The sequence below is a fragment of the Miscanthus floridulus genome, chromosome 17, assembly GCF_019320115.1.
Source record: "Miscanthus floridulus cultivar M001 chromosome 17, ASM1932011v1, whole genome shotgun sequence".
NCBI lineage: Eukaryota > Viridiplantae > Streptophyta > Magnoliopsida > Poales > Poaceae > Miscanthus > Miscanthus floridulus.
In genome coordinates this window covers 91,737,245-91,752,488 of record NC_089596.1, presented here as the reverse complement: position 1 = coordinate 91,752,488, position 15,244 = coordinate 91,737,245, and the positions used below count along the sequence as shown (strand labels likewise).

Sequence of the window (15,244 nt, the reverse complement as noted above, 5' to 3'; positions counted from 1 at the left end):
TCTAAGAAAGTGATGGCGGGATATCTATATGCTTAGTGCGAGAGTGTTGAACCAGATTATTTGCAAGTTTTACCGCACTTTCATTGTCGCACAAAAGAGGTACTTTTTCTAGAACTACACCATAGTCTAGCAAAGTTTGTTTCATATAAAGTATTTGTGCACAACAAGCACCCGCGGCAATGTATTCCGCTTCGGCGGTGGACAAAGCCACACTATTTTGTTTCTTGGAAGACCAAGACACAAGTAATCTACCAAGCAAATGGCACCTTCCGGATGTGCTTTTTCTATCAACTTTACAACCGGCATAATCCGAATCGGAATAGCCAACTAATTCAAATATAGCTCCTTTGGGATACCAAAGGCCAATGCTTGGTGTGTGCTTATGATACCTAAGGATTCTTTTAACGGCAATCAAATGAGTTTCCTTAGGATTAGCTTGAAATCTAGCACACATACACACACTAAACATGATGTCGAGCCTAGATGCGGTTAAATATAACAAGCTACCAACATAGAGCGGTAGAGAGTTTGATCAACCATGTTACCTCCCTCATCTAGGTCGAGATGTCCATTAGTTGGCATTGGTGTCTTGATTGGCTTACATTCATCCATCTTGAATCTCTTGAGAAGATCATTTGTATATTTCTCTTGAGAGATAAAAATTCCTTCTCTCATTTGCTTGACTTAAAAACCAAGAAAGAATATAAGTTCTCCAATCATTGACATCTCGAACTCCTTCGACATCAATTCACCAAACTCTTTGCAAGAATCTTCATTTGATGATCCAAAGATGATATCATCAATATACACTTGGCAAATGAAGATATGTCCATCAAGCTTCTTGGTGAATAGTGTGGTGTCGACCTTCCCAATGGTGAAGCCCTTCTCAATGAGGAAGTCCCGAAGGCGCTCATACCAAGCTCTTGGGGCCTGCTTAAGCCCATATAACGCCTTGGACAACCTATAAACATGATTAGGATATCTAGGGTCTTCAAACCCGGAAGGTTGATCAACATAGACTAGTTCATTAATAAAGCCATTTAAAAAATCACTTTTCACATCCATTTGATATAGTTTCATTTCATGATGTGATGCATATGCAAGGAGGATACGAATGGCTTCTAGTCTTGCAACCGGTGTAAAGGTCTCTTCAAAATCTAAATCTTCAACTTGAGAGAACCCCTTTGCAACTAGTCTTGCCTTGTTCCTCACAATAGCGCCTTGATCATCTTGCTTGTTGCAGAACACCCACTTTGTTCCAATGACTCTTACACCTTGAGGTCGCTCTTCAAGAGTCTAAACTTTATTTCGAGGTGAAGTTGTTCAACTCTTCATGCATGGCGTTTATCCAATCTGGATCTTGAAGAGCTTCTTCTACCTTAGTAGGCTCAAAACAAGAGACAAAAGAGTGATGTTCAATAAATGAAGCAAGCTTTTGAGATCGAGTCATTACTCCCTTTGATGGACTCCCTATGATGAGATCTTATAGATGAGCTTGTAGTAGAGGTGAATTTCTTCTATCAACCACCTGAGGGGGAGGTTGTGGAGCATCAACATCTTGTGCTTATACCACCATTTGCTCATGGGAGACATGAGTGTCTTTATTTTCTACTCTCCCATCTTTTTCACCATCATGTGGCACACTTGATGAAGAAGGAGGATTGATCACTTGTACATCATTTTCATCATTATTAGGCTTGATGTCTTCAACCGAAATGTTCTTCATGGCCTCCCTCAATGGTTCATCACCTACATCATCAAGATTCTCATGTGCTCCTTGGGAGCCGTTAGATTCATCAAATTCCACATCATATGTTTCTTCAACCAAGCCGGTGGCATGATTAAATACTCTATATGCTTTGGACTTTGATGAGTAACCAACAAGAAAACCAATATCACAACGTCTTTGGAACTTCCCTAGGTGTTGTCGCTTCTTAGTAGATGTAGCATTTGCAACCAAACACCCTAAAGAAGGAGACGTCTGGCTTCTTCCCATTGAGCAACTCATAAGGTGTCTTGCCAAGAAACTTTTGAAGGAATAGGCGGTTGGATGCATAGCAAGCGGTGTTGATAGCTTCGCCCATAGAGCTTCAGGAGTGTTGTACTCATCAAGCATTGTTCTTGCAAGAGTGATCAATGTCTGGTTCTTTCTCTCAACTACACCATTTTGTTGAGGAGTATATGTTGCAGGAGACCTCATGCTTGATCCCAACTTCATCACAATAGGCTTCTATGTTTGTGTTGTCAAATTCTTTACCGTTGTCACTTCTAATCTTTTTGAGCTTCACTTCAAACTCATTTTGTGCTCTCTTGGCAAACTTCTTGAAGCATGATGCAACTTCGGATTTGTCATGAAGGAAGAATACCCATGTATATCTTGAATAGTCATCAATAATCACAAGACAATAAAGATTTTCTCCCAAACTCTTGTATGTTGTTGGTCCAAATAAGTCCATGTGAAGGAGTTCTAGCACTCTTGTGGTTGACATGAAAGCTTTTGTTGGATGAGTATTTGCATCTTGCTTGCCGGCTTGACATGCACTACAAAGCTTGTCCTTCTCAAACTTCACATACTTCAACCCTCTCACCAAATCATTATTCATTAGCTTCTTGAGTGAGCTCATCCCAACATCAGCAAGTCTTCTATGTCATAGCCACCTAAGTGTTGTTTTGGTGAATAGGCAAGTCTTCAAATTAGCATCTTCGGAGGTGAAGTCCACTAGATATAGGTTGTTGTATCTAAATCCTTTGAATATCACTTGATCATCATCCTTCTTAGATACAACAACTTCTTTCTCGGTAAACAAGCATTGGAAGCCAAGATCACACAATTGTCCAACGGATAGCAAGTTGAAGCTCAATGAAGCAACATATAGCACATTTGAGATAGAATGGTCAGTTTGATATTGCCACTTTACCTAATCCTTTAACATTGCCCTTTGAATTATCTCCAAATGTGATTCTTTCTTATCCATCTACTTCTTCATCTAGTGAGGTGAACATACAAGGATCACCAGTCATATGTTGTGTGCAACCACTATCAATAACCCAATGACTTCCACCGGTCTTGTAGTTCACCGTACACACAAGAGATCAAGCTTTAGGAACCCAAACTTATTGAGGGCCCTTCACCTTCTCAACAAGTGACTTTGCTACCCAAATTTTCTTAGGCCTATTTTGTTGGGATGTCCTAAGAACATGACTTTCATCTTCCCACTAGAATCCTTTCTAAGCATGTAATGAGCATTGAAAGCAAAAGGTCTAGCATGCTTGGGCAAGGGTTGTGGTGGTGGAGTTTGGCACTCATGGGCAAAGTGGCCTTCTTGTCCACACTCAAAACATCTCTTTGGCTTTGGCTTTGACTTGTGTTGTTGTTGAGCTTGAGCCTTCTTCTCTTGGTTTGCCAAGTACCCAATGCCACTTCTATCCATCTTCATGACTGGTGTTCATTAGTAGCTTACTTTGAAGATGCTTGCCTCTTGTGAACTTGCTCAATCTAATCTTGAGATGCTTCTTTCTCCAATTTGAGCTTCTTGTTCTCTTCCTTGAGTGTATTATTATTTTTCTCTTCCTTGAGCTTCTTGTTCTCTTCTTTGAGCTTCTCATTTTCAAGAATCAAATCACTATCATGATCAAGAGTTTCTAGCACAATAGTGTTGTGGCTTTTGATCTCTTCAAGATCTTTCTTAAGCTTTTCATTGTCATTCTTGAGCTTGCACAAACTCATTCTAATCTTCGATCTCAACCACTTGCTTGCCCTTGCTACTAGAACTTTGCTCAATGCTCTCAATGATCAAATCATCACATGATGTAGCTATATCAATCTTAACAACATCGTTAGTAGCATCATGTGGCTCATTGGATAAATACTCTTGAGCAATGACAAGATTATCATGATTAATCTTAAGAGTAGTATATTCTTCTTTTAGCATGTTGTGGCTAGTGATGAGCTCATTGTGGATCCTCTCAAGTTTATCATGTTTATCTTTAAGCTCTTTCTTAGAAGATTTGAGCTCCTTGAGTTTGGATGATATAGCATCATTTGCTTCTCTAAGCTCAACACTAGCCTTTTCGGCTACATCACATTTAGTTAAAAGAGAATCATTCTTAGCTTCTAGCTTGTCATTCTTAGCTCTAGTCTTTCTAATGATTCTAGTATATTTGTTTAGCAATTTTACAAGTTCATCATATGAAGGTGATTTAAATTCATCATCATCACTATCACTATCACAATCATCATTGTTAGCATGATCATCACTACTACTATCATCATCATTTGATACCTTTCGTTCACCCTTGGCCATAAGGCATAGGTGTGTAGAGGATGATAGCGGTGGTGTTTGTGTAGATGATGAAGAGTCAATCACAATGGCGACCACCTTCTCATTATCACTATCATCATCAGATGAGCAACTTGATGAATCAATGTCCGTGAGCCAATCACCGACGATGTAGGCCTTTCCATTCTTCTTCTTCTTGTGGAAGTCCTTCTTCTTGCCATCTTTCTTCTTGTATGGCTTGTTCTTCTTCTTCTCATCTTCTTCTTCATTACTTGAGTCATCTTTCTTGCCCTTGTACTTGTTCTTGTACTTGTCTTTATTGGGCTTTGTGCATTGGTGTGCTAGATGACCAAGTTCTCTACAATTGTAGCAATCCATCTCCGAGATTGGCTTCCTTCTAGAGCTAGTGAAGAACTTTTTTTCTTGCCATCAAACTTGATGCCACTCTTGTTAAGCTTCTTTAGCATCTTGGTGGTTCTTCTCACCATGAGAGCAAGACTTGCATCATCAATTTCATCATCACTTGAGCTCTCATACTCAAGCCTTGCTTTGCCCTTCTCTTGGCTAGCTTTGAATGCTAAGTCATTGTCTTTCTTCTTAGTAGAGGATGAGCCATCTTATGGTGTGATGTGCATGTACATCTCATGAGCATTGATCTTTCTCAAGATTTGTGTCGGTGTAGCGGTAGAAAGATCACATTGAATGAAGCACGGTCACAATATGCCCATATTTATCAATGGGGAGGACACTCAAGATCTTTCTTACAACATTGGATGGTTGCATTTGAGTGAGTCCAAGCCCATTGACTTTCTCTTACAAGAACATTCAAGTGTGAGTACATTTCATTAGCACTCTCTTTAGAAAGCATTTCAAATGAATTTAGCTTTTTCATGACAAGATGATAGTGTTCCTCATACTCGCTCTTTGTTCCCTCATGGAGCGCATAAATATCCGACCATAGTGCATGGGCGTCTTTGTGGTTCCTCACCTGATTGAACACATCTTTGCAAAGGCCTCTAAAGATGGTGTTTCGAGCCTTTACATTCCATTTCTTATAATTCACCTCATCGCCTTGTAGGTGTGTGGCATCCTGAGGTTTTAGGAAACCTTGTGAGGCGGCTCTAAGTATTTTAACATCTAGAGCTTCTAGATATGCCTCCATGTGGATTTTCCAACATGGAAAATCATCCCCCTCAAAGACAGGAGGAGGTCCATCCCCGTGAGACATCTTTCTCTAGGCGGTTAAGCCTAAATATGTGAGCATGAGGCTCTGATACCAATTGAAAGGATCAAGATGCCCAAGAGGAAAGGGTGAATTGGGCTAATTCTAAAATTCTTTGTAATAATTAAACCCTACGGTTAGCCCAATTAACCTCTTGTGCCTAGAAAGTGTTTCTATTGATCTACCGCATAAAAGTTTAGCAACCTATGTTCCAATCCTACTCTAGCATGGCAATTCTATGAATGTAAATGACCAAAATTGAATTGCTCAAAGTAAATGCTCAAAGTAAAGAGAGAAGGAGGAATGTGGCGATGTTTTACCGAGGTATCATAGAGTGTCACACTCCCCACCAGTCTTCAGTTGGAGCACCCGCGCAAGGGTGTAGCTCTCCCCTTGATCCACGCAAGGATCAAGTGCTCTCTATGGGTTGATTCTTTGATACTCCTGTCGCGGTGAATCACCCATAACCGCTCATAACTTGAGTTGGGTCATCCATCCACAAGCTCCATCGGATGATCACTAAGCTCCCAATCACCACCAAGCCGTCTAGGTGATGGCGATCACCAAGAGTAACAAGCACAAACTCTCACTTGACCACGACAAGCCTAATGAGAAGGGATGGATGCACACTTTACTACTCTTGCTTTCACTAATGAGGGCTCTCTTTGGGATTCTCAAATCTCAATCACCTCACTAGGACCTTGCTCCTTCTTGGCACTCTCAAGGGTGTTTCTCAGCTGTTGGAATGAGCAAAAGTATCCCCCTCACACAAATGGAGGAAGTATTTATAACCTTGGTTGAAAAACAAACCGTTATGTGCCTCTGCGGGGTGACCGGATGCTCCGGTCAGTTCTCCCCGAACTCCAGTGTTTAAGTTATGACCGGACGCTGGACAGCGTCCGGTCACGATTTTCCCTCTCTGGAACCTTACTGGAGTTGATTGGGCGCTGGAACTCTGCGTTCGGTCACTCACCTCTCAGCGTCCGGTCGCACCAGACGAAATCACCTTGATCAAATGAACTGACCAGACTCTGCGCCAGTGTCCGATCACTCCGGAACCAGCGTTCGGTCAGCATTTGACCCTCCATTCACTTCCAACTCTCGATCATACATGAATAAAGTTTGCTCCAATGGATCTAAGGGCTTTTTAGGAGCTACCTAGTGCTAGATTTAGCAAGTGCGCACCACACCTAACCCACTAGACTCACCTAGGTCAAGCTACCTGTCCATACTCCCCTTAATAGTACGACCAAAGGAAAAACAAAGTCCTAAACTACTCCAAGTGTCTCCTCAGCACCAAACGACACTTAGAACTAGTCCATCCTTAACCTTGTCGTCCATCCTTTGAAAATCGAAACGATTTCCATCGTAGGGGCATGACCACCATGATAGCCCAATTGATCTCCATTACCGTGATCTAACTTAATTGCCTCTGCAAAATACATGTTAGTCACAGTAATCACGTATTGACATTAATCACCGAAACCCAACTAAGGGCCTAGATGCTTTCACTTGACAAGATTGATGATGATGCCACAAATGATGCCAATGATGATGCTACTCCATGCACACTTGATAGTGATGATGATGGATATGAGAATGATGTCTCTACAAGCTCATCCACTACATCAAATTGCTTCATGTCACAAGGTGACACCAAGGTATCTAATGCAAATGTGATCGATCTTGATTCATATGAGGAGCTTCTAGATAGATTTGGTAGCATGATCAAGCTTTAGAAAAAGGGATGGCTAAAACCGAGAAATTGAAAAATGAAAACTCTTTTCTAAAGAACACATGTGAACAACAAAAGCATCTACTTTATGTTACTACTTGTTCATATGAGGAGCTAAAATTGAATCATGTGGAACTTAGTGTTGCTCATGATAACTTGGTACAAGATCATGCTTTTCTCACTAAAGAGCTTTCCAATGAAAAGACTAAAACTAATGAGAGCTCATCACATGGGTCAAATGATCAATCACACACTACTAAATTTTGACCCTGTTTCAATGCCCGAAAAGTGTTGCCATAGGCCCGAAATAGTTGCAATAGCAGAAATAGCAACACCTTTTTTCGTTGGGAGGCGTTGCAGGCGCTTGCGTGGGTAAAGCTTTGGACAACGCTTTTCTGTGAAGCGTTGCAAAATGTGTTTTGGATTTGCAACACCTAGGCGTTGCAACATAAGCTTTTGCTATGGTTGTAGGTGTGGTAACAGCAACTAATGCAGCGCCTTAGGCATTGCTGGACCTTGCAATGACAACTTGCCCATGTCATAGCAAATGGTTCACTAGCAACGACGAACATGTGTTGCAAGATAATGTATTGTCACGCTTAATGTGTGTGGCAACAAGGATTATGTGGCAACACCAAGAAGTAGTGACAACATGTGCAATTACCACGCCCAAGGTTTGGTTGCTATAAGGTGTAACCTCTATTGTATCGCATAACGAGTGTGGCAACAAGACTATGTGACAACACCAAGTGGTGGCAACATGTGCAATTGTCACATTCGTATTGTCGTTGCTATAAGGTGCAGCCTCTATTGCATCGCATAACAAGTGTGGCAACAAGACCTTTGTGGCAACACCAAGAAGTGGTAGCAACATGTGCAATTGCCACGTTCGTATTGTCATTGCTATAAGATGTAGCCTCTATTGCTACTCTTGCTATAGAATATATTGCCACAAAAAATACAGTTGCCAATAGGTACTTTTACAACACTTTTGATTTGGTGCCACCAAACAATATTGCAGCATCATTAATTAATTAGAAACTCAATAGACATCAACAAAACATTTAAATAAAGCCATTACACCAAAATATTAACTTATTTAATTTGTTCATATCTGGAATCAAACAATCCAAAGATTCAAACTAAGGCTACACACACATTATTCAACCATAGCACAATAAAGCTATTCAACACATTTGTGCCTAAACATCTAAAGTGGCTAGAGACCACTTAAGGTCGAAGCAAAGCTTGGCTTGAATTGACCATCCCATCACTTGAGCGCTCCACTCAAACTCTATCTTCCTGCTGAATAAAATCATTCACATTGACATGCATCAGTTGTTCAGTACATCACGATACTAAACTAAGCCACAATATGATAAGGCTATGCAATAAATTTTCAGCAATTAGTTAAACTGAAATTTAAGCAATAAAGAAATATGAGGTGTTAACAACAAAAGCAAGGACTGAATCGTTTCAAATTTAAGCAATAAAGAAATATGAGTGTTCACAACAATAACATAGTCACAGTGATTAAGAACTTGTGGTGTTCACAAACAAAGAAAATAAACAGGCACAAGTTATCCAGAACCATTGGTACTGTTTTACGGGGCACATTTTAGCTCAACAGCATAGTGGTCACAATCATTCAAAAACAAGATGATGACAAGCAAAGCACATATCAAAAGGCATAAGTTATCGAGAAGCATTGGTACTATTATACTAGATAGCCATTACGACTAAAAAAAATCATATATTTTTGCTTTACTAATCAAATCCTAGTTTTTGCAGCAACATAAGTGTATCAGGAGGTCAAAATATGAACTAATTAACTGGCTACAGCTTACAACCATTTAGTAAAGAGACTAAAATAAAATGTTACAGTCACCAAGTTCAAATGTTAAAGTCACCAAGTTAAACAAATCAGCAAAATCTAATGCTGCATTTTTTTTCAAAATGTTTAGCTGTTTGGAGTGGGCAAGAAACTGACTCTGCAATTCTCAATGTATTTTATCTGAATTCTACTCATCATCAAAATTTAGAAAAGGCTCAGAACTAGCGGCCTAACAGGGCTATTGGTAATCTAGTATATAATCTAATATCGTCGATTAATTCTTCTCCTGCCACATTGCATGAGCCACTGACTCATGCGCTACAGCTGCTCTCTACCGAGATGATGACTACTCTGCCTCCAGGAGTGATTGAATAGTTGCATTTGCTCTTTTGTCAACTTAGTGGAGAACGTGAGATGCAACCAATAAACAGGGAAAAACTCTTACAAAATCAATTCATATGGATTGTTTTATACACAATATTTATTTATGTTCAGCCCATGTTAAGGCCCCATTTAGTTCAGGACAGATCTGGTTGAAAGATCATTTTTTGCTAAAGATCATACTAACAAGTGAACATGTATGATGAAACTCAGATCTGACGATTATCCTCTCAATGGACATAACCACAATAACAGTTATAGCTGAAACAAGACCTATTTTATAAGGCAAGCAAGAGACATCACACATCACAGGTGGCTGACTTGAGAGCAATTAAATGCACATAATTTCACATTGGCGGCAACAGACTTCAGTAAACTAACCATTAATATAACCACAAGAACAGTTTGGCAACCAAAGTGAGGTTAAAGCAAAGTGGTTTGGGAAATTGAGAGGGAGCACTTATCTCTGAGTTAGGAATCGACAGTTGGTGGCGGAGACCATTGATACAGCCTTAGCTCTGCAGTAAGAGCAAACATTGTAGAAACCCAATTTTAAAGCAAAATAAGGAACTGATATTCGAAGTTGGCAGCAACAATAGTTGATTAAACATGTATGACTTTTAGTGCTATTTTTTTCCTCATGTGCAACTGAGAAGGACATACTCATCACATATCATTGGTAGGCAGTAAATTACAGACAGCAATTTCACTGCCTGTATAATGCATGCTGTTAGAAGATCATGTTTAGTGTCATCTTGATATTTAAAGTTAGGAGTTTAAAACATTCTTTAACTACCTATTAACTGGTCCACCAACTCCTTAATTTTGATTTCTCCTCTGAATCAACATAAATAGAAACAAGGTACGGACAAATAATTACAGGAATAGTTCAGAAAAGGGCAGGGGACAACGAACCAGTGCATTATCCACACAGGTAGGGGCTTGTCAGCATTCTCAGGGACATAAGGATCCGCATGAAAGAAATATGGTACCACAACAAAGTACCCTGTCGATGGAACCTTGTTACCTATCTTCCTTCATGAGATAAGACAAGAAAATACTATCAAAATCTCTTTACTGGTGATACTCAGTGATTATGATAAAATTTGGTAGCATTTAAAAGATGACACAAGCAGAGGTCATCATTAAACCTTAGTATTGGACTTGGGGAACATTCTAAAAATACAACACAGTAAGAACACACAACGTCCAGTTCCAAACTTTCTGAATAACAACCCAATGACCCATTTGCAAAAACATGGAGAATGCACGTGTAATATATGAAGTAATAAGCTATTTAGCTTATACAGTTAGACTATTTACTAATAGTGAACGGTGAATAGTTGCTATACTGTGGTATGATTTACAAGACTTTTTTCCATCTTGTAGAAACAAACTTCCAGAACCAGCTGGAGATGGTGACTTAAGACCACTGGCACAGACCCTGAATTGGATACAGCAACTGAGCAACAGGATACAAGTTTCACCAATATTCAGTGTTAACTAGAAGTTGAGCATAATAATCAACAGCTTCTACTAGAAGCCTAGATTGTAGTAGTACTAGCAGCGCATAACACCTATCATTGATAATCACGTGTCCCGTGTAAATCCGGCACGATTCATCTCCATCAACGCTAGTGATTAACAGATCTCTTGATGCAAGGGCGTTTGCAAATAATTAAAAAAACACTGGGGAGAAGTCCGTCACAGGGAGTTTTACCTTAGATTCGGCGCATCAAATCCTGCAAGAGGAGAAAGGCTTTTACTTGTAACTTGTCACTATCCCAAGCAAAAGATCTCGAGGTGCAGCAGATTCGATGGGAATTGAAGCAAGTACCCAAGACATCAGCGATGAGGACGACGGCGGCGGCCTTGGAGTCCTCGGGGCGTCTCCAGCAGAGGAAGGAAGGCGGTGTCTCCAGCAGGAGAGGACCAGGAATCGGACGGGTCACAGTCGTGCCATTGGGTGTGCGGGCGGCGGCGGCGGCTCCAGCAGAGGAAAGGCGGCGGCGGCTCCAGCAGGAGAGGATCCGGAGAGGGACGGGCCGTAGTCGGGAGGTCAGCGGCGACGATTTTTTTTCTTTGAGGGCGCGCGTCTATTATATTGGGAGAAGAGAGGAGGGCTCCATCTGAGGGACGGGTGACTACGGTGTTTCGTTTGATGCGCGGCGTAGGGTTTTGACCTTTGACCATTGGAGATGTAAAATTTGAGCGCGGATGGCCCAGCGCAGCGCGCAATATCTCCTCGAGGGGTGGCTTTTGGATTTCTACTTTCTAGGTTGCAAACTTTGGGGGCTAAAATTTTAGAGGTCTAGTTGAAACAAGGATGGTATGTTTCTATGTTTTTCCTATGAAAATGAAATGATTAATGTGAAATTCTTGTACGTTTTTGCCGAATGCCAGTGTTTCGAACCACCAGCTAGTAAATTTGTATCTGCGTGTCTGGCCCAGATGGTGTGCATAGAGGACACAAGGATTTATACTGGTTCGGACGGAATGTCCCTACGTCCAGTCTGCTGCTGCTCGTGTTACCGGCACTAGTTTATAGTAGGGGTTATAAATGAACGAGAGAGGGAGAAGGTCCCAGTCTCTGGTAAAAAGATCGAACAGAGTTGAGTCTTCTTGAGCCCGTTCAGCCGTGTGCTCGTGCTTCCCCTTTAATAGGTGAAGGGGAAGGCGCATGTTACAGAGAGAAGGAGAAAAACGAGGGAGAAGAAGGCCTCTAGGGTCGCGACGTCCTTCATCTTCTTTATGTGGGTCCCGCCGATCCTATACATGATGACGGGGAAGGCTCCACGTTGTGGCCCTATTCATCATTGGCGCCATACGCAGGCGTCGTTAGCCAGTCGCGGCGCTCCACTCCATTCCGGCGGGCGGCGTGGTCAACAGGTACTCTTGTTAGAAGCCGTACGGGGATTAGGCAGCACAGTGCCGGCACGCCCGACACTGTTGGCGATGTAAGCCCCTAGGTATGGTCCACTGTGGCCACGGGTCACGTCGAGACGTGCCCACTTCCCTCCCGGTGTCAGAAGTTTGAACCTAGGGTCGTACTCTTAGACTCGTAGTGGTTGGAGGCGATATGGATCCCCGTTGGGCGAGACGGAGCCCGTGCCCAAGGAGTCTGGCGAGATGGAGCCCGCGCCCTCGGGGTCGGACGAGACGGAGCCCATGCCCGAGGGGTCAGGCGAGACGGAACCCGCGCCCTTGGGGTCGGACGAGATGGAGCCCGCACCCGAGGGGTCTGGCGAGATGGGGCCCCGCCCTCGGAGTCGGGCGAGATAGAGCCCACTCCCGAGGGGTCTAGCGAGACGGGCCCCACACCCTCAGGGTTGGGCGAGACGGAGCCCACACCCTCGGGAGTTGGCCGAGACCTTAAATGCGTCTTGGACCATCCGAGCGAATTAACGTTCGTGGCCATTAACTTCCTTCCTCTGGGTATCCCTAATATCGATACCCGACAGTAGCCCCTGAGCCTACGGAGGAGTGGAATACTCCTTTGGAGGCTTTTTTAGGCAGGAGGACTCTAAGGGCCTCGGTCTTCCTTCGTAGCCTGCGGGGTGTCTTGGTAGGGTTGCGATTCTCTTCTATCGCGATCGGACTCCTTGGGAACATGTAGCTACGGGATTTGGAGGGCCGGAAATGATTTCTCTTGATTCCGATCCCTCCCTAGGATCCGATCGATCCGCCATCATCATGCGACCGCGTATTCGGTCTCCTTACGAGTCCAACTTCCCTCAAGCCCCCGCACGTAGCAGGGGTCTGGTCGAGGGGTCAGCTCGTCTTGTGATCGTCCTCCCTCAAACGTTTTTTTTATAAAATAGAGGGGCTGAGCCGTGCCATGTTTTCCTCGATGGACGAATCGTGGTGCTTGATGAGCTATTAGCGGACTAGTCCGAGTGGGGCCCCGGCTTCCCATTCATAGGGGTCCGGCATGGATCAGCTGAAGAACGACTCTAGATTCTTGGTGACCAATCCATATAGTTCTTGGGTCCGTTCGACCGGTCCCAAGAGTTCGCTGCCTTTCTTCGAGGAAAAACCATGGACTGTGAACCAACCAAGACTCAAACGTGGGCTAGGATACCTGCGGCACTCATGCGCCCAGGTATTGGCTGCTAGCATGCCTATCCCTTTCCACCACTCACTCTAAAGGCGCCCTGTCGGTGGACCAACCTTTGAACTCCTAGGGCTGAATGGGCCATAGGAGTATTTTCAGCTCTGTATCATTCCTTACCTGTGGCGGTTCTTGGCCCATCGAATGGGGCAAACCATCATCCGGTGTGTCCTTTAAGAGAGCGGCCAGAGGTGGCGTGCGCATGTTTCTCGGAGAGGCGGTGTGACGAGGTATGGTGGGCGTGTAGATCTAGGCGGACGATTCGCCTCTCGCTCCACCTTCCCTTATAAATAGCGACCTTTCCCTTCATCTTTTGATACGCCTAACTGCAGCCTTGCCTTCTTCGCTTCTCCGCCGCCAGTGTTCAGATCTATAGCCTTCGCTCTTCCTCCACCAGCGTAGCTCTCATTCTTCTGCCCTTGCCTCCCATGGAGTCGTGGTATCGCTCCGATGTCACCCACGTGCGCATAGAGGGCCTCGTCAAGCGTGGTCTTCTCAGCGAGAGGACCGACATGGCGGAGTGGCTCGTGCCCGGTCGCAAGGAGGCACCGGTGCCACCTGATGGCTACATCGTGTCCTTCGTGCCCTTCCACGAGCACGAACTCACGATTCCTCCCCATCCATTCTTCCAAGGACTACTGCACCATTACCAGATTGAGCTACAACATTTGAACCCCAATGGGGTCTAGCACATCATGACCTTCATTGCGCTGTGTGAGGGGTACCTGGGGATCGAACTCCACTTCGAACTATGGAGGTACTTCTTCTCTGTTTCCCTACTTAAGAAGAGGGATAGAGCTAGGGACCTGCCAGTGCCAATGGGCTGCGCGGGCATCCACCTCCGGGGATAGCGGTCCGCCGAGTACATGCCCTACCAGCTATCGAGGTCCAACAAGGGGCGGCATGTGCAGTGGTTCTACGTGAAGAACGTCGCCGCCGCCCCCTTGCCGGACTTCACCAGGCGCCTCATCAAAGAGGGGCCATAGGTGTGGTCGTGGGGACCTCCCAGGAAGGAAAAGAAGAGGATGCACGATATCCTTGATGCCATCGTGTTTCTGAAGAGCCATGGCCTTCGCGGGGCCAGTGTCATTGGGGCATATCATACGAGGAGGGTGGCACCGCTGATGGCGCGTGCCCTCCCGCTATACGGGATGACGCCCGGTGCGCAGCTCGATGGGATGGTGCTCGCCCAGGGGCTGCTCCACGATAGTGAGGTCACGCAACGCATCAAGGAGGCAATGAAGGAGTTCGACGCCGTGTTCCTGATCCTAGGACATCCCATGATGCGGCCGGACACGAGCTTCATCGAGCTATCGGTGGGGTTGGGATTTCGAGCCTCCATCGCGTCGCTACCAGAGCACGCGGCTATGAGGGCGGCGAACAACGCCGCTGACAAGAAGAGGAAGAAGGAGAAGGATGATAAGAAGGCAAGGCGGTGGGCGAAGCAGCAGGCAAGGCTGAACCGAGGAAAGCAGTGGCAGGGTTCGAAGGAGGAAGAGGAAGAAGAAGGTGATGGTTTTGGGTCACCTGTCCAATGGGACAAGCTAGGCGATGGGGACGAGAATCCATCTCTACCATAGGCAGGGCCTTTCCTAGGGCATGCCCCAAGGTAGGAGGGGGAGGACGCGCCGCCGGAGCTAGCAGAATCATGCTTTCCTACTCCGTCTGGGCCTTCCGTGGT

At 44.3% G+C, this 15,244-nt stretch overlaps 1 long non-coding RNA gene across 1 annotated transcript; it reads right to left on the bottom strand.

Moving 5' to 3' along the window:
- Window positions 1-8,314: 8,314 nt before the first annotated feature.
- Window positions 8,315-11,575, bottom strand: LOC136517934 (uncharacterized). Its single transcript, XR_010774383.1, has 4 exons — window positions 11,290-11,575; window positions 11,173-11,194; window positions 10,368-10,487; window positions 8,315-9,970 (listed from the first exon to the last, which is right to left on the bottom strand). It is a non-coding gene; the product is annotated as an uncharacterized lncRNA (long non-coding RNA).
- Window positions 11,576-15,244: the final 3,669 nt, after the last annotated feature.